Source organism: Macaca mulatta, chromosome 17 (assembly GCF_049350105.2).
Source record: "Macaca mulatta isolate MMU2019108-1 chromosome 17, T2T-MMU8v2.0, whole genome shotgun sequence".
Lineage (NCBI taxonomy): Eukaryota > Metazoa > Chordata > Mammalia > Primates > Cercopithecidae > Macaca > Macaca mulatta.
In genome coordinates this window covers 93,347,708-93,368,603 of record NC_133422.1, presented here as the reverse complement: position 1 = coordinate 93,368,603, position 20,896 = coordinate 93,347,708, and the positions used below count along the sequence as shown (strand labels likewise).

The window sequence follows — 20,896 nt, the reverse complement described above, 5'->3', positions numbered from 1 at the left end:
GCCATAGCCCTGGAGTTTGGGGACTGTATCAGGAAGTCATTCAAATACCCCAAAACAAGAGTCAAAGATTTCCTGAAATGGGACCTTCCGGGAGACAAAGGGGATATGGCTCAAGTCATCCTGCATCCCCGCCACTTCCAAGCCCCCATGCTCCACTGCAAGCCATCATCTTCCTCCCCTCCAGCAAACAGATCACATTGTAATGATCCCAAGGACCACCTGATGCAGACCTGCCTGAGCAAAGTTGATCCAGGAAATCCAGGACTAGGGGTAAGGACCCTAATTTTATTTTTTTCGAGATGGAGTCTCGCTCTGTTGCCCAGGCTGGAATGCCGTGGCTTGATCTTAGCTCACTGCAACCTCTGCCTCCTGGCTTCAAGCAATTCTTGTGCCTCAGCCTCCAGAGTAACTGGGATTACAGGTGCCCACCACCACACCCAGCTAATTTTTGTATTTTTAGTGGAGATGGGGTTTCACCATGTTGGCCAGGCTAGTCTCGAACTCCTGACCTCAGGTAATCCGCCTGCCTCAGCCTCCCAAAGTGCTGGGATTATAGGTGTGAGCCACCGCACCCAGCTATATGTATTTTAATTTGTTTGTCTTTATTTTCTCATGTATACATATGTGTGTGTGTGTGTGTGTGTATATATGACCTGAGCCCCTCATATATATAGTATGTAGTTATGTATATACTGAGCTCCAAGATACCTGGAAAGATGTAAATTAGAATTAGTTCTAATGTTCTAATATCAAGTTAATTAAGTATATTACTGCTACTGACTCATGCTCCAGGCATTTTACTTGGAGTTTCTTGGTTGATCTTCGGAACAACCACGTGTGGAAAATATCTATTGATGGAGGGCTGTGGAATGGTGGAGAGAGCTGGCCGGCAGTCGGATCAGCTGGGATATCTATTGATGGAGGGCTGTGGAATGGTGGAGAGAGCTGGCTGGCAGTTGGATCAGCTGGGATATCTGTTGATGGAGGGCTGTGGAATGGTGGAAGAGCTGGCCAGCAGTCGGATCAGCTGGGATATCTGTTGATGGAGGGCTGTGGAATGGTGGAAGAGCTGGCCGGCAGTCGGATCAGCTGGGTTTGGGTCTAGTTTGCTGCTAATCACAAACTGTTGCATAGGAGATACATAGTACTGAATTTGTGGGCTTTTTCTGATGGCCAGAAAAACAAAGGTGCTCAATGAATAAATCTTGGTTAAGAGTGGAGCCCTCCATTTTACACATACGGAACAAAAAGCTTTGGAGAGGTCAGCCAGAGGTTCTCAGCACCGGCTGTGCATGAGAGTCACCTGGACGGCTTTTAAATGCCTAATCCCTGGTAATCCCCAGACACAGCAGCCTGGTTGAAAAGCCCCGGGTTAAATATGTTGCAGGCAATCCCATGGCCAGCAGGTGGCAGGGCTGTGACTTGAGCCCAGATCTATTGACAGGGGAACCCAAGCTCTGGCTGAAGGAGTCAGTTCCTGGAGCTGGAAGTGCAGGTAACAGCTCCGGGTCACAAAGCAGGTGTACTGTGAGAAGGCTGCCAGTAGAAACTGGGCTTCCCTCGACAATGCTTGTCATGGAAGGATGGTGTTTTCCCAGTTCCTCCATCTCAGGTTGTGCTGACCACAGAGAGAGAGGGAGAAAGACTTTAGAAACAGCGATGTGTGAAGCCATTGAGAAGAATCTAAAGGTTTCCTTCTAATTAAAGGGATTACTCTGCCACATTTAGGAGACAGAAAAATGCTGCCCCCCTAACATTGTATGGAGCTGTACACATCACAGCATACATCCATACCTACTTCCCAGCTCTGCCACTTCCTAGCTGAGTGTCACTGGGCAAGTTACGTACCCTCTCGGTTTCTCAATTTTCTTATCTGAAAAAGTGGGATAATGACAGTATCTACACCAAAGAGCTTCTGTGATGATCGCATGATATGTGAAGCACTCAGAACAGGGATTGGCCGGTGGAAAGTGCTCAAGAACATCAATTATTACATTTGGACTTCACAACAACACTCTAAGGCTCAATGGCTCACCCCAAGTTAACAGCCAGCAACCCAGAGCTGGCACCGAACCTATGTTTCCTAAGTCTGGGTTGAAAGGACCTGTCTGTCTACACCTGCGCTCAAACATCCTGTCTTCATCCTCTCACCTGGGCCAGTCAGTGGCTGCCTACCTGTGTCCCTGTCTCCAGGCCCTTCTTCATCTAATTTATCCTTTTTATTGATATGGTTTTTACATTTGTATTTATTTTTGTTTTTATTTTCATCTATTTTGTTTTATTATAAAAGGAAAATACTTTATTTGTACAGATACAATTTGAAAATTGTGGGTTAAGAAAAATCCATCAGTAGTCCCACTGAATCTGGCCACAATTCTTTGCTGCGGTACGATGCCTTGAGCACACAGTTCTTTACATAGTTGACCTCATTCTATAGAGTTCAGAAGAACTGCCTGGAAGACTCATTTAAAGTTCAGATTCCTGGACTCTAGCCCCAAAAGCTCTGATCCAGCAGCCCTAGGACTGGAGACCTAGATACTTCTGAGAGCACTGTCTTTGAGAAATCTTCTTGTACAGGGCTGTAATCTGGGCATCAGATACATTCCAATCCTATTTCACTGAACCATTTCACCATAAGCATCTTTCCTTGTTGCCACATGGGCTCCACACTGTAATTTGGCCTTTACAGAGCTCCCATATACATCTTAATAATGTCACAGTGCAGGTGGTATTTTCCTACCCGTCCCAGCTCAAACTCTTCCTCTGCTTTTGTTGATCTCAGATGAAAGGTATAGGATCTGGGAGAAGAAATACAATATTCCATCAAGGGGACACATAGCCATTTCCCTCCATTGGAACCTTTACATTGAATCTGTTTAAGCTCTCCAGGCAAGTCTGGATGTGATTAAGCCAGGGCTCCAGGGTGGGGAACTGGACCAAGATCTGAGCAGGTGCAGTCCACCAAGCAAAGTCAAAGTCTGGAGCAGGAGACTGAAGACCAAAAACATTCCAGAAGCCAGTGGTTGGAGCAGCTGGAAGAAGAAGGCCCAAACCATCAGGGAAGGGACTTGAGTGAGGCAGGTGCCAAGGGCACGGGAGTTAAGGAGGCTGTGCCTTAACCTTTGTTTCACACGGGTCTGCCCCACCCTACTCACCACATAGGCCTTGACAATTGCTCCAGAGAGTCTGCTTTTGAGAATCTCTTTTAGTGTGTTTTACCCTGGAAAAAACTTTTATGTCTACTGATTTGCTAGGGCCCGTCTACCTGACCCATTCCTATGACTTAAAAGGCCCTCCCTGTTTCCTAACCAGGTATCCTACTGTCTTGCTTAACTAATAAGGTTATGTCCTCAGCCGGACTAATGGGGGGACAAAATCGTTCTGTGGGTCAGGGAAAGACAAACAATCAGGTGTTTCTGAGACCTTATATCCTCTCTCCATCAGCGATGTCAACCATGAAGGGTTGGACAAGACTGTATCTTTTGGGAGCACCACTCTGGTATGCAAATCTGTACACTGAGACCCATGCCTGCTGAAAACCATTTTTAATACTTGGTTTCTGAAAGACTTTTCCAGAAGCAATGTGGCCCCTCATCTTGTTGCTATGGAGGTTGCCAGAGGCCTCCAGCTCAGTTTCCAGAATCCTCAGTGTTAGAGATCCCGCCATTCAGACTTAACTCAAGGGTGAACAGGCCTTTTCCATGGGCAGGACTCAACAAAACCAACAAGCTTACTTACACATTTACAATGAAAGCAGTCAAATCTTCATTTTAGCGGGTCAATAACCTTGAAAAAAATACATTCGGGTTGGAGTGGTACTGTGAATATGAAATTAAAGTAAAAGAAGCCAGCTGTTGGAAGAAATATTTTTACTAAGCCACGGTCAGCTAACAAGTTCCCATTCTCCACTATTGAGAGACAGATACTGTTTTTCCTGCTTGTGAACCCCTTTCCTCTCTGATTTCTGTGTTTCTGACCATTTCCTTTCTCTTCACCTTTCCCTTTTCAACGCTCCAAGCCAACTCTCAGAACTCAACTCACGAAAACATTGCGTCATCATCATCCTTTGGGTGGAGTTCGTGCCAGTCCTAGTTGCACTTCCTCATTAGGATCTGACTGTTTTATGATCATTTCTCAAAGCTTTTCTTCTCACTCCTTGCTTCTGTCAGTTTGCCCTTCACCAAGTGCTTGGCCTCCTTGTCTAGAACGCCCTTGCGTGCCTTGGAATTTGTGTAATCAAGAAAGAGGAGGCTCGGAAGCATCAGAGCTATGCCACCACACCTCTCGTGACGGCAAGCTTGAGAAACTCGTTTTGCGGGAAGCTTGCTGCAGTGAGAAACAGGTTTTAGAGACAGGGCGATTGGCATGAAGAAGTCTTGTGAAGGTAGGAATGTATGTCACAGGCACAGTTTTGGGACAAAGTCCAGCTCCCTGCGTCCACAGGTGGAGCCGATTCCTGTCAGGTCAGTCTCCATCTAGGCGAAGCCCTTCCGGGAAGGGCACCGAATTCCAGGGCTTGATGACATCACTGGGGCAAAGCCGCAGAACCAGCCCCTGCCCCTGCTCACTCTCTGTGCTCTTTACAAACAATGGCCTGCCACAGGGCACCAGGGTAGAAGCCTCCACACTGTCTTTGCTTCTCTTATCTCCAGAGTACGGTTTCTCAACCTTGGCACTATTGACACTTGGGGCTGGATAATTCTTGGTTATGTGGGCTACCCTGTGCATCGGAGTAACACCCCTGGCCTTGAAACTAGACGCTTCACTTATGTCAAGGAAAAATGTCTTCAGACATTGATAAATATCCCTTCGGTGGGGCAAAATCACCCATGGATGAGAACTACGAATCCCAAGTTGCCCTCCACTTTCAGAGTAATAAGCAAGAGGACACAGGGCCTCTCCTTTCAAGTGGGTGCAGAGAGTAAGACTGGAGAGGGTTGAAGGGAGGGTTGGAGCAAGCAGGTAAATGCTGTCACAGAAGCTTAGGCGATCACCTGCTGCTACATCTCAAACACATGTTTGTGCAACAAATAATTAAATATGCTATGTGCAGAAATCTGTCCATTTGTAGATTCCGGACAATTTCAGAGACACCCTCCCAGCCCCCGCCGCAAGGCTACTTGCATCTGTTATGTGTCCCCTGCCAAGTCAAACACAAGACTCCTCTTTTAAAGTCCTCAAAGCAAAGTTCTCAAAGCCCAAATTCACCACCAGCATCTTAAGAAGTATGCTTGTTGGCCAGGCGCGGTGGCTCATGCCTGTAATCTCAGCACTTTGGGAGGCCAAGGCAGGCAGATCACGAGGTCAGGAGTTCGAGACCAGCCTGGCCAACATGGTGAAACCCCGTCTCTACTAAAACTACAAAAATTAGCTGGGCATGGTGATGTGCCTGTAATCTCAGCTACTCGGGAGGCTGAGACAGGAGAATCGCTTGAACCCGGAAGGCAGAGGTTGCAATAAGCCGAGATTGCGCCACTGCACTCCAGCCTGGTGACAAAATGAAACTCCATCTCAGAAAAAAAAAAAAAAAAAGAAGAAATATGATTGTTGTTGTTGATGATGATGTTATTACTGCATAAACAACATTAAGTAAAATTTAAAAAACAAACTGGGCTGGGTATGATGGCTCACACCTGTAGTCACAGCCCTTCAAGGATCTGAGATAGAAGGACTGCTTGAGGCCAGGAGTTTGAGACCAGCCTGGGAAACACAGCAAAACACTGTCTCTACAAAAATTAAAACAGATTAGCCAAGTGTGGTGGTGTGCTCCTATATTCCCAGCTTCCTGAGAGGCTGAGGCAGGAGAATCTCTTGAGCCCAGGAGTTTGAGGCTGCAGTGAGCTATGATGGCACCACTGTACTCCAGCCTGGGGGACAGAGCAAGACCCCATCACTTTAACAAAAACCTGACAAATTCTACTTTTATACCATCTTTCCAAATCAAGTGGTTCTCCTTTCTTCATTTCCCTCCGGCCCTTCACCATACAAATACATGATTTTCTTATACATAAAACTCTTGAGTAGACCCATCTTCGATTTTCAACACACCTTCTCCTGAACACTATGGGGTGATGCATACATGAGGAGTCCTTCTGATGTATAAAGATATCCTGAGCCAGGCACGGTGCCTCACACCTATAATCCCAGCACTTTGGGAGGCTGAGGCAGAAGGATTGCTTGAGCTCCGGGGTTCAAGACCAGCCTGGGCCACATACTGAGACCTTGTCTCTACAAACCATCAAAAAAAATCAACCAACTGTGGGAGTGCACACGCATAGTCCCAGTTGCTCAGGAGGCTGAGGTGGAAGGATGGCTTGAGCCCAGGAGAGTGAGGCTGCAGTGAGCTGTGATGGTGCCTCTGTACTCTAGCCTGGGCAAAAGAGTGAGACCTTGTCTAAAAAAAAAAAAAAAAAAAAAAAAAAATTGAAAGAAAATCTATGAACAAATGTACATATCTTTTGCAATAGTTCATTCCACTGTGACCTAATATTTACTATAGGTCGTGGAGGAAGTCAGTTTCAGTCTAGATTCCTCAGAATTGTCTACTTCACTCTACTCAATGATGGAACTTTAAACAAGAAGTGACCTTAGGTATCACCCAGAGTTCTCACCTTACAGGTAAGTTACCTGTGGCCCAGATAAGTTGACTTTTCTGCCAAGAGAACATGAAGAGTAGATAACAAGGCTGGGAAGAAATCCCAGGCCTGCTGACTCCCTGAAACTGGTGGTTTCTCTCCACACCCTTCCCTTATTGTATGTCCATGAAGTTCACTGAAGGAAGCAGAGGTCAGAATGTAACAACAGTATTAGAAAGAAGCTGATACAAACACAGTTGATGTTCGCAAAGTGTTTTATTGTTTGTTTGTTTTTTAGAGACAAGGTCTCACTTTCTTGCCCAAGCTGAAGTGGAAGACAGATTATAGCTCACTGCAACCTCAAGTGATCCTCTTGCCTCAGTAGCTAGGACTATAGGTGTGAGCTATTATACTCAGCCTATATATATATATACATACACACACATATTTTAATTATTATTTGTAGAGACAAGATGTTGCCCAGGCTGGTCTCAAACTCCTAGCCTCAAGCAATCTTTCCATTTCAGCCCTCCAAAATACTGGGATTACGGATGTGAGCCATCACACCCATCCAATTTTCACGAAGGGTTTTAATTCAGTTTCTTGTACTGTAAGGGTTACGGTTCTGGGTCTGTGACATACAGTAGAAATTTCCCTAGATTGAAAGTTAGAAAATATGGGTTAAATCTGATCTCTACTAATGAGCCCTAAAACCCAAGATGAATGGCTTTACTTCTCCGAGCCTTGGTTTCTTCATCTGAAAAAATGTCAATAATAGTTCCTATCAAGTGTAAATTAAGAATCTGAAAAGGTTCTATTGTTTAAACCAGTAATCTCATACTTCAGGAGTTTTATCATTAAAAAAAATCTGGTACCTAGAAATAGTATTATGTACAAAAGCACATAACCACTCCTCTGCTGATAACTACCATGTATTGAGCCTGCTATGTGATTGCTTCTCTGCTGGTTGAGTTATGTAATGGTCTCTAATCTCCATAACAAATCAGAGAGATGGGTATTACAGTGTTTATTTTACAAAGGAGAAAACTGAAGGCCAGGAAGGAAAAATGCCTTGTCCAAAATCACCCACATGGTGAGTGGTCAGAGCAGAGGTCAAACTCCCATCTGCTTCTCTCAGCCAATTTTCCTCCTATTATGCCTTGTTACTTTTTGTAATGGCAAATATTTGGAAACAAATCTAAATAACCAATAATAGGGTTTGATTTAAAAATTCCAGAATGGAATATTTTCAGCTATTAAAACATTGTTTCTTTAAGGTTTATTAATCAGTTGTTTTTTTGTTTTTTGTTTTTTGTTTTTTGTTTTTGTTTTTGTTTTGAGACAGTCTCACTCTGTCACCCAGGCTGGAGTGCAGTGACTCGATCCTGGCTCACTACAACCTCTACCTCCTGGGCTCAAGTGATCCTCCCACATCAGCCTTCCAAGTAACTGGGACTATAGACATGTGCCACCACACCTGGATAATTTTTAAATTTTTTTTTTAGAGACGGTTTCACCATGTTGTCCAGGCTGGTCTTGAACTCCTGGGCCATCTGACCTCTTAAAGTGCCAGGATTACAGGTGTGAGCCACTGCGCCTGACCTTAATTACTTTTAATAAGATGCTTCATGGGCTCTTCTGCCTGATGGAGCTAGAGGGGCACTAAGATGGAAGGGAAGGGTCTCCATGCCCAGGCCTGGGCGGGGAAGGGTGGTGGCAGGATCGGGTCACCCACCTGTGTGATGAGGCATTCACAAAGACACCAGACCAGGGGATCAAAGACCTGAGCAAGTGCAAAGCCAATGAGAACTGAATGTAAACTCACATGCGAAGGTGTATAAGTTAGAATGTAGGTTTGGTTGCTCTAACTGGGAAACTTCTATTTAACAAGATGGAAGTTTAATTTTCTTGCAGAGACATCCAGGCAGGTTTTCTGGGAATCCCAACATCATTAGTTTCTTTTCCTTCTGTGGCCTTACCATTCTCAGCACAGCCTGCATCTCATAGTGCAAGATGACTGCTCCCGCCCCCACATTCTAAAGGAGGAGGAAAGGGGAAGAAAAGAGAACACCCCTTCCCTGCAGGGCCACAGCCTGGAAGTTACATGCGTCAGTTCTAGGCACACCCTGTTGGCTAAAATTTGGTCACGATGATGCATTGGTGCAAAGGGATCTTGGAAATACAGGCAGTAGAGCTACCATATGCCAAACCCAGAATCCCAGCTATAGCAAATAAGGGGAGAATGGATGTCGGAGACAACTAGAACGGAGGGCTGAGGCAAGGCAAGCAAGACACAGGTCATGGTCCCGTTACCATCTCTGGGGACTATTAGGGGTGTGTTAACCACCAAAACACAGCAAAACATCCCCAAATCCATTTTACATCACTCTAATTTTCTAGGAATTCTCCTTGTTACATCTGCTTCAATATCCCCCATTGCCACCTCCATAAGAGATACTGGATAAAGTTTTACATTATTTCTCCTGGCTTTTTTTTTTTTTCTGAGACTGAATCTTGCTCTGTTGCCCAGGCTGGAGTGCAATGATACAATCTTGGCTCATTGCAACCTCTGCCTCCTGGATTCAAGCAATCTCCTGCCTCAGCCTCCTGAGTAGCTGGGATTATAGCATGTTACCACCATGCCCGGCTAATTTTTCTGTATTTTTAGTAGAGACAGGGTTTCACCATGTTGGCCAGGCTGGTCTCGAACTCCTGACCTCATGATCCACCTGCCTTGGACTCCTAAAGTGTTGGGATTACAGGCGTGAGCCACCGCCCCTGACCTTCTCCTGGCTTTTTAAGGTCACATACGTTTTTGTTGGATAAGACACTGTGCTGAGATTGGTGGCTCAAACTAACAAGTTATTGTTTGCATTATATTAGGTTTAAGAACCAGGACATACGATTGTATGTAAAAGAGAATCACAACTTTGATTTTTAAATGCACATGAAGAAAATTTTGGGGAAAACCTACCATTCTGTGAGTGCATTTTTTGGGTGTTAAGTTTTTTCTTTAAAAATATTATTTTCTAAAATTTCCAAAGTTTCTACAATGAACATCTATTAATTTTGTATTCAGACATTTTAAATGCTTACTTAAAAACTACTTCCTACTTGTCAATTCTTATGTAAAACCAATGAATGTAATATAGGTGAAATGCCTTAAACTTAAAGGAAAAATTGAAAAAGCAAAATTTTTAGTATGTGTTATACTGGTGGTTATCCAAGGAAAGGGTATTACTACAAGGCAGTGGATTTAAGTATAATTGATTCTTCTAACTCTAAGCAGATCAATGGTGTTCTAAAAGAATCCTTTTGGGTATTAAAGTTCTCTGTCATACTGGCTAATATTTAATATTCACTTACTATTTGCGAGACACAAAGTCAAGGGATTTGCACATATAATGATTTTTAATTTTTACAACATTCTTGTGAGAGTCTCTCATTATTCCCTTTTTCAGACAGAAATGGAGCCTTCCATTTCTGATTAAGTAATTAGCCTAAGATACACAGTTAGTGATCTAAGAAAGAAAAACCTCCTGAAAGAAAGACAACTGGAACGTCCTACTAAAAGAACACACTACCTGTCATACCTAGGGAAATTGACTCAGAACAGCCAGCACCAAGTCGTATTTTAGCAAAACAACTGGACAATAGAGGAAGAAAAGGGGATTTTTTTTTTTTTTTTAGACAGGGTCTTTCTCTGTCCCCCAGGTTGGAGTGCAGTGGTGTGATTTCAGCTCACTGCAACCTCCATCCCCCAAGTTCAAGTGATTTCTCCTGTCTCAATCTTCCAAGTAGCTAGGATTACAGGCATGCACCACCACGCCCAGCTAATTTTTGTATTTTTATTAGAGATGGGGTTTCACTATATTTGCCAGGCTGGTCTCAAACTCCTGACCTCAGGTGATCTGCCACCTCAGCCTCCTAAAGTGCTAGGATTACATGTATGAGCCACTGCACACAGCCAGAAAAAGGGGATATTGAAGCAAAAAAAAAAAAAAAGGTAGCATTTTTTTTTTCAAACTGGTTTAAAAGAGCAGACTCCACTACTCTCCTATATACAAGAGACGCATCTTAAAAAAGATTCAGAAAAATTAATATGTTTTATTTATTTTTTTAAGTTAAAACTTAAAAAACTTAAAACTTAAAAAAAGTAAAAAGTTAAAACTATCATAAAGCAGAACTTAAAGGACATGTGTGAGAAACCAACAAATATGCCAATAAGAGTGGACCTGAGCACTCTCAATAGAAGCCTGATCAAGTAGATAAAAGGAAGAAGGACTACAAAACTAAAAACCTATTTAATAGGTAGGCTGAACAGAGCTTACTCCAAATCCTAACGTTGGAGAATATACTTTTTCAAGTGCATATTCATGAATAACCACATTCTAGGTCACAAAGATAATATCTCAAGAAATGTCAAGAAACAGAAAGAAAGCATACAGTGGTCTCTGAACACAGTGCACCATAACTAGAAATAATGAAAGCAAAATCTTCCATTTGCAAATTTCAAAGTACACTATTAGATAATTGTTGGGTCAAAATAAAATTGAAATGGGAACTTCTTAAAAATAATGAAAATATGATGTATCAGAATCTGTGTGATACTACCAAAGCAGTGATTAGAGGAACATTTATTGCATTAAGTATCTATAAGTATGATTAAGTACCTGGGGGATATGGAAATTAATTGATTAAACCTCCTTTCTAGAAAGCTCATGATAAAACAAGCCAAAAGAAAGCAGAAGGAAAGAAAAAACACAATAAATATAAAAACAGAAATTAATGAGTTGGAAAATAAACAGAACTAATAAATCTAAAAGTTGGTTTTTGAAAATATAAACTAAACAGTTAAACCACTAGGATAAATATACAAAATTAGAAATAACCATAACACAGAGGAAATAAAAAATTGGGCATTACTATACACAACTCCTTGTAAATAAATTTGAAAACTCAGATAAAACACATAATTTTTAAGAAAAACACTACTTATAAAAATTAACCTGTTGAGGCCAGGCACAGTGGCTCATGCCTGTAATCCCAGCACTTTGGGAGGCTGAGGGGGGCAGGTCACAAGGTCAGGAGATCAAGACTATCCTGGCTAACATGGTGAAACCCCATCTCTACTACCATAAAATACAAAAATTAGCCAGGTATGGTGGCGGGTGCCTGTAGTCCCAGGTACTCGGGAGGCTGAGGCAGGAGAAGGGTGTGAACCTGGGAGGCAGAGCTTGCAGTGAGCTGGAACTGCATTACTATACTCCAGCCTGGGTGACAGAGCAAGACTCCATCTCAAAAAAAAAAAAAAAAAAAAAAAATTGTTGAAACAGACTACCTACCTTTGAAGAAATAGAAGAAGTAGCTAAAGAGCTCTTCTCAAAAATAAGCCAAGCCCAGATTTCAAAGGGGAATTCTACCTTCTATCTACTTTATTATTATGATTTTATTGTAATTTTGTATTGGAAAACAAATATATAACTTGGAATGAATTTGAGGCAAATTGTACTGTAAGTGGATTTTCTTTCAGTGGCTAAACAAAGTTTAAAAAGCAAATAACAATTAAAGAAAATGTTTCTGCTACAGAACCAGCAGTACAAAAAGAGTATACACCAGGTGCCATGGCTCATGCCTATAATCCCAGCACTTTGGGAGGCCAAGGCAGGCAAATCACAAGGTCAGGAGTTTGCGACCAGCCTGGCCAATATGGTGAAACCCCATCTCTACCAAAAATATAAAAATTGGTTCCAAGATGGCCGAATAGGAACAGCTCCAGTCTACAGCTTCCAGTGTGAGTGACACAGAAGACAGGTGATTTCCGCATTTCCAGCTGAGGTACCGGGTTCATCTCACTGGGGCTTGTCAGACAATGGGTGCAGCCCATGGAGCAGGGCAGGACATTGCCTAACCCAGGAAGTGCAAGGGGCTGGGGAATTCCCTTTCCTAGCCAAGGGAAGACGTGACAGACGGTACCTGGAAAATTGGGACACTCCCACCCTAATAGTGCACTTTTCCAATGGTCTTAGCAAACACTACACCAAGAGATGATATCCCGCAACTTGCTTGGAGGGTCCCACGCCTCCGGAGCCTCACTCACTGCTAGCACAGCAGTCTCAGATCCAACTGCAAGGTGGCAGCAAGGCTGGGGGAGGGGTGTCCACCATTGCTGAGGTTTCAGTAGGTAAACAAAGCAGCCAGGAAGTTCGAACTGGGTGGAGCCCACTGCAGCTCAAGGAGGCCTGCCTGCCTCTGTAGATTCCACCTCTAAAGGCAGGGCATAGCTGAATAAAAGGCAGCAGAAACGTCTGCAGACTTAAACATCCCTGTCTGACAGCTTTGAAGAGAATAGTGGTTCTCCCAGCGTAGAGTTTGAGATCTAAGAATGGACAGACTGCCTCCTCAATTAGGTCCCTCACCCCCAAGTAGCCTAACTGGGAGACACCTCCCAGTAGGGGCTGACTGACACCTCATACAGCTGGGTGCCCCTCTGAGATGAAGCTTCCAGAGGAAGGATCAGGCAGCAACATTTACTGTTCTGCAATATTTGCTGTTCTGCAGCCTCCACTGGTGATACCCAGGTAAAGAGGGTCTGGAGTGGACCTCCAGCAAACTCCAACAGACCTGCAGCTGAGGGTCCTGACTGTTAGAAGGAAAACTAACAAACAGAAAGGACATCCACACCAAAACCCCATCTGTACATCACCATCATCAAAGACCACAGGTAGATAAAACCACAAAGATGGGGAGAAACCAGAGCAGAAACGCTGAAAATTCTAAAAATCAGAGCACCTCTTCTCCTCCAAAGGAATGCACCTCCTTGCCAGCAACAGAACAAAGCTGGATGGAGAATGACTTTGACGAGTTGAGAGAAGAAGGCTTCAGACAATCAGTAGTAACAAACTTCTCTGATCTAAAGGAGGATGTTCAAACACATTGCAAAGAAGCTAAAAACCTTGAAAAAAGATTAGAAGAATGGCTAAGTAGAATAAACAGCATAGAGAAGTACTTAAATGACGTGATGGAGCTGAAAACCATGGCATGATAACTACATGACACATGCACAAGCTTCAGTAGCTAATTTGATCAAGTGGAAGAAAGGGTATCAGTGATTGAAGATCAAATGAATAGCATGAAGCGAGAAGAGAAGTTTAGAGGAAAAAGAGTAAAAAGAAATGAACAAAGTCTTCAAGAAATATGGGACTATGTGAAAAGACCAAATCTACATCTCACTGGTGTACCTGAAAGTGATGGGGAGAATGGAGCCAAGTTGGAAAACACTCTTCAGGATATTATCCAGGAGAAATTCCCCAACCTAGCAAGGCAGGCCAACATTCAAATATGGGAAATACAGAGAATGCCACAAAGATACTCCTCAAGAAGAGCAACTCCAAGACACATAATTGTCAGATTCACCAAAGTTGAAATGAAGGGAAAAAATATTAAGGGCAGCCAGAGAGAAAGGTCAGGTTACCCACAAAGGGAAGCCCATCAGATTAACAGCAGATCTCTCAGCAGAAACTCTACGAGCCAGAGGAGAGTGGGGGCCAATATTTAACATTCTTAAAGAAAAGAATTTTCAACCCAGAATTTCATATCCAGCCAAACTAAGTTTCATAAGTAAAGGAGAAATAAAATCCTTTACAGACGAGCAAATGCTGAGAGATTTTGTCACCACCAGGCCTGCCTTTCAAGAGCTCCTGGAGGAAGCACTAAACATGGAAAGGAGCAACCAGTACCAGCCACTACAAAACCATGCCAAATTGTAAAGACCATCCATGCTAGGAAGAAACTGCATCAACTAATGAGAAAAATAACCAGCTAACATCATAATGACAGGATCAAATTCACACATAACAGTATTAACCTTAAATGTAAATGGGCTAAATGCCCCAATTAAAAGACACAGACTGGCAAATTGGATAAAGAGTCAAGACCCACCAGTGTGCTGCATTCAGGACACCCATCTCACGTGCAGAAACACACATAGGCTCAAAATAAAGGGATGGAGGAAGATCTACCAAGTAAATGGAAAGCAAAAAAAAAAAAGAGACTTAGACTCCCACACAATAATAATGGGAGAGTTTAACACCCCACTGTCAACATTAGACAGAGCTATGAGACAGAAAGTTAACAAGGATATCCAGGAATTGAACTCAGCTCTGCACCAAGCAGACCTAATAGACATCTACAGAACTCTCCACCCCAAAGCAACAGAATATATACATTCTTCTCAGTACCACATTGCACTTATTCCAAAATTGACCACATAGTTGGAAGTAAAGTACTCCTCAGCAAATGTGAAAGAACAGAACTTATAACAAACTCTCTCTCAGACCACAGTGCAATCAAACTAGAATTCAGGATTAAGAAATTCACTCAAAACTGCTCAACTACATGGAAACTGAACAACCTGCTCCTGAATGACTACTGGGTACATAATCAAATGAAGGCAGAAATAAAGATGTCCTTTGAAACCAATGAAAACAGAGACACAACATACCAGAATATCTGGGACACATTTAAAGCAGTGTGTAGAGGGAAATATGTAGCACTAAATGCCTATAAGAGAAAGCAGGAAAGATCTAAAATCGACACACTAACATGACAATTAAAAGAACTGGAGAAGCAAGAGCAAAGACATTCAAAAGCTAGCAAAAGGCAAGAAATAACTAAGATCAGAGCAGAACTGAAGGACATAGAGACACAAAAAACCCTTCAAAAAATCAACAAATCCAGGAGCTGGTTTTTGTTTTTTAAAAGATCAACAAAATTGATAGACTGCTAGCAAGATTAATAAAGAAGAAAAGAGAGAAGAATCAAATAGATGCAATAAAAAATGATAAACGGGATATTACCACCGATCCCACAGAAATACAAATTACCATCAGAGAACACTATAAACTCCTCTACGCGAATAAACTAGAAAATCTAGAAGAAAGGGATAAATTCCTGTACACATACACCCTCCCAAGACTAAACCAGGAAGAAGTTGAGTCCCTGAATAGACCAATAACAGGCTCTGAAATTGAGACAATAATTAATAGCCTACCAACCAAAAAAAGGCCAGGACCAGACGGATTCACAGCTGAATTCTACTAGAGGTACAAAGAGGAGCTGGTACCATTCCTTCTGAAACTATTCCAATCAATAGAAAAAGAGGGAATCCTCCCTAACTCATTTTATGAGGCCAGCATCATCCTGATACCAAAGACTGGCAGAGCCACAATAAAAAAAAGAGAACTTTAGACCAATATCCCTGATGAATATTAATGCAAAAATCCTCAATAAAATACTGGCAAACTGAATCCAGCAGCACATCAAAAAGCTTATCCACCACGATCAAGTTGGCTTCATCCCTGGGATGCAAGGCAGGTTCAACATATACAAATCAATAAACATAACCTATCATCTAAACAGAACCAAAGACAAAAACCACATGATTATCGCAATAGATGCAGAAAAGGCTTTCAACAAAATTCAACAACCCTTCATGCTAAAAACTCTCAATAAACTAGGTATTGATGGGACGTATCTCAAAATAATAAGAGCTATTTATGACAAACCCACAGCGAATATCATACTGAATGGGCAAAAACTGGAAGCATTCCCTTTGAAAACTGGCACAAGACAGGGATGCCCTCTCTCACCACTCCTATTCAACACAATGTTGGAAGTTCTGGCCAGGGCAATCAGGCAGGAGAAAGAAAGAAAGGGTATTCAATTAGGAAAAGAGGAAATCAAATTGTCCCTGTTTGCAGATGACATGATTGTATATTTAGAAAACCCCATCGTCTCAGTCCAAAATCTCCTTAAGTTGATAGGCAACTTCAGCAAAGTCTCAGGATACAAAATCAATGTGCAAAAATCACAAGCATTCCTATACACCAATAACAGATAAACAGAGAGCCAATTCATGAGTGAACTCCCATTCAAAGAGAATAAAATACCTAGGAATCCAACTTACAAGGGATGTGAAGGACCTCTTCAAGGAGAACTACAAACCACTGCTCAATGAAATAAAGGAGGACACAAACAAATGGAAGAATATTCCATGCTCATGGATAAGAAGAAACAATATCGTGAAAATGGCCATACTGCCCAAGGTAATTTATAGATTCAATGCCATCCCCATCAAGCTACCAATGACTTTCTTCACAGAATTGGAAAAAACTACTTTAAAGTTCACATGGAACCAAAAAAGAGCCCGCATTGCCAAGACAATCCTAAGCAAAAAGAACAAAACTGGAGGCATCATGCTACCTGACTTCAAACTATACTAGAAAGCTACAGTAACCAAAACAGCATGGTACTGGTACCAAAACAGAGATACAGACCAATGGAACAGAACAGAGTCCTCAGAAATAATACCACACATCTTCACCCATCTGATCTTTGACAAACCTGACAAAAACAAGAAATGGGGAAAGGATTCCCTATTTAATAAATGGTGCTGGGAAAACTGGCTAGCCATATGTAGAAAGCTGAAACTGGATCCCTTCCTTACATCTTATCCAAAAATTAATTCAAGATGGATTAAAGACTTAAATGTTAGACCTAAAACCATAAAAACCCTAGAAGAAAACCTAGGCAATACCATTCAGGACATAGGCATGGGCAAGGACTTCATGACTAAAACACCAAAAGCAATGGTAACAGAAGCCAAAATAGACAAAAGGGATCTAATTAAACTAAAGAGCTTCTGCAGAGCAAAAGAAACTGCCATCCGAGTGAAAAGGCAACCTACAGAATGGGAGAAAATTTTTACAATCTACCCATCTGACAAAGGGCTAATATCCAGAATCTACAAAGAACTTAAGCAAATTTACAAGAAAAAATCAACCCTATCAAAAAGTGGGCAAAGGATATGAACAGACATTTCTCAAAAGAAGACATTCATACAGCCAACAGACACATGAAAAAATGCTCATCATCACTGGTCATCAGAGAAATGCAAATCAAAACCACAATGAGATACCACCTCACACCACTTAGAATGGTGATTGTTAAAAAGTCAGGAAACAACAGGTGCTGGAGAGGATGTGGAGAAATAGGAACACTTTTACACTGTTGGTGGGAGTGTAAACTAGTTCAACCATTGTGGAAGACTGGCGATTCCTCAAGGATCTAGAACTAGAAGTACCATTTGACCCAGCCATCCCATTACTGGGTATATACCCAAAGGATTATAAATCATGCTGCTATAAAGACACATGCACATGTATGTTTATTGAGGCACTATTCACAATAGTAAAGACTTGGAACCAACCCAAATGTCCATCAATGATAGACTGGATTAAGAAAACGTGGCACATATACACCATGGAATACTATGCAGCCATAAAAAAGGATGAGTTCATGTCCTTTGTAAGGACATGGATGAAGCTGGAAACCATCATTCTGAGCAAACTATCGCAAGGACAGAAAACCAAACAATGCATGTTCTCACTTACAGGTGAGAACTGAACAATGAGAACACTTGGACACAGGATGGGGAACATCACACAATGGGGCCTATTGTAGGGTTGGGGGAGGGGAGAGGGATAGCATTAGGAGATATACCTAATGTAAATGACAAGTTAATGGGTGCAGCACACCAACATGGCACGTATATACATATGTAACAAACCTGTATGTTGTGCACACGTACCCTAGAACTTAAATAAATAAAAAAAAGAAAACACACATGCACAAAAAAATATATATATTAGCTAGGCGTGGTGGCAGGCGCCTGTAGTCCCAGCTACTTGGGAGGCTGAGGCAGGAGAATTGCTTGAACCTGGGAGGCAGAAGTTGCAGTGAGCTGAGAGCATGCCACTGCACTCCAGCCTAGGTGACAGAACGAGACTCTGTCTCAAAGTATACGAGTACCTGAATAATATACCCATTTTGCGATAGTGCCACTTTTAAGTATATATTTTTTTGTGGTGTTTGTTTGTTTGTTTTTGAGACAGTTTTAATCTATTGCCCAGGCTGGAGTGCAATGGGGCTATCTCAACTCACTGTAATCTCTGCCTCCTGGGTTCAAGTGATTCTCCTATGTCAGCTTCCCGAGTAGCTGGGATTACAGGCGTGTGCCACTACGCCCTGCTAATTTTTATATTTTTAGTAGAGACAGGGTTTCGCCGTGTGGACCAGGCTGGTCTCGAACTCCTGACCTCAGGTAATCCACCTGCCTCGGCTTCCCAAAGTGCTAGAATTACAGGTGTGAGCCACCACTCCCGGCCTCAATTTTCTAAAATAGGGTTTCAGGACAATGACAGTGAGATAGGGGAAGAACACATGCAAGAATTAAGTCCTAATTACTATTTACGCATTTGTTTTGTTTTGTTTTGTTTTTTTAACAGTAGAGAGAGAAACCTTTTACAGATAAGTTACAAAGAAAAGGCAAATAAATAATTTTGTAAAAGAAATTTAACACATGTTGTACAAGGTCTTTGCTATCATCATTTGTACAAATTTGTTTTTGTTGTTTTGTTTTTGTTTTTGTTTTTGTTTTGAGATGGAGTCTCTCTCTGTTGCCCAGACTGGAGTGCAGTAGTGTGATCTCCGCTCACTGCAGCCTCCATCTCCGGGTTCAAGCAATTCTAGTGCCTCAGTCTCCCAAGTAGCTGGGATTACAGGCGCCTGCCACCACACCTGGCTAATTTTTGTATTTTTAATAGAAACGAGGTTTCGGCATGTTGACCAGTCTGGTCTCGAGCTCCTGACCTCAGGTGATTGCCCGCCTCAGCCTCCTAAAGTGCTGGGATTACAGGTATGAGCCACCGCGCCTGGCCAATGTGTTATTTTTTAATGCGCTGTTGGATTCTGTTTGCTATAGTTAAATTTAAGAGTTCTGCATTAATATTCATAAGTGAAGTCAATCTATAGTTTTCTTTCTTTCTATGGTCTGGAATTAAGAGCATTGAGATTATCTGATCTTTAAAGCAGATGGGAATCCGAGTGGAGCGAGCGAGCCGAGTGGCCGTGCAGTCGCGTCTCGGAAACCGGTAGCGCTTTCAGCATGGCTGACCAACTGACTGAAGAGCAGATTGTAGAATTCAAATAAGCTTATTTACTGTTTGACAAAGATGGTGATGAAACTATAACAGCAAAGGAACTGGGAACAGAAATGAGGCCTCTTTGGCAGTCCCCCAGAAGCAGAGTTACAGGACATGATTTATGAAGTAGATACTGATAGTAATGGCACAAGTGGCTTCCCTGAATTTCTGACAATGATGGCAAGAAAAATGAAAGATGTAGGCAGTGAAGAAGAAATGAGAGAAGCATTCTGTGTGTTTGACAAGGATGGCAATGGTTAACTAGCGCAGCAGAACTTCACCATGTGATGATGAACCTTGGAGAGAAGTTAACAGATGAAGAGGCTGATGAAAAAATGATCAGGGAAGCAGATATTGATGGTGATAGTCAAGTAAACTATGAAGAGTTTGCATAGGCTGGGCACAGTGGCTCACACCTGTAATCCCAGCACTTTGGGAGGCCGAGGTGGGCAGATCACTTGAAGTCAGGAGTTCGAGACCAGTCTGGCCAACATGGTGAAACTTCGTCTCTACTAAAAATACGCAAATTAGCCGGGCATGGTAGCACTTGCCTGTGGTCCCAGCTACTTGGGAGGCTGAGGCAGGAGAATCACTTGAACCCTGGAAGTGGAGGTTTCCGGGAGCCAAGATTACACCACTGCATTCCAGCCTGGGTGACAGGTGATACTCTGTCTCTAATAATAATAATAATAATAATAATAATAATGCATTATGTGGCTGAATTTTGAGACCAGTTGTATCTTATTCCACCAATTAACAATCATGATTACTAAATAAAAACACATTTATTTTTAAAACTTGTGTAAAACATACACAGAAAAGTGCACAAATAATAGTAAAATTGGTAAATTTTCACAAATTGAACACACTCATGTAATAGGACTCGTATCAAGAGACCAAGTGTTATCAGAAGCTCTCTCATGCCTCCTTTTGCTCTTACACACCTTTGGGTATCTGCTATCTTAATTCCTAACCCCATAGATCAGTTTTGCTTATTTTTGAACTTTATGTAAATGGACTCACACAGTATGCGTTATTCTGTGTCTAGATTCTTTCACTTGACATTATGCTTGTATGCTTGTGAGATTCACCCACAGTATTGTATGTAGTTACAGGTTGTTCATTCGTGGGTTTTTGTTGTTGTTGTTGTTGTTGTTGTTTTGAGATAGTGTCTTGCTCTGTTGCCCAGGCTGGAGTACAGTGGTGTGATCACGGCTCACTGCAACTTCAAACTCCTGGGCTCAAGCAGTCCTCCTTCCTCAGCCTCCAAGTAGCTGG

The 20,896-nt window shown here is 42.2% G+C and overlaps 1 pseudogene; it reads left to right on the top strand.

Moving 5' to 3' along the window:
• The first annotated feature begins 19,514 nt into the window (after nucleotides 1–19,514).
• LOC100427772 (calmodulin-alpha pseudogene) lies at nucleotides 19,515–20,013 on the top strand (annotated as a pseudogene).
• The last annotated feature ends 883 nt before the right edge of the window (nucleotides 20,014–20,896 follow it).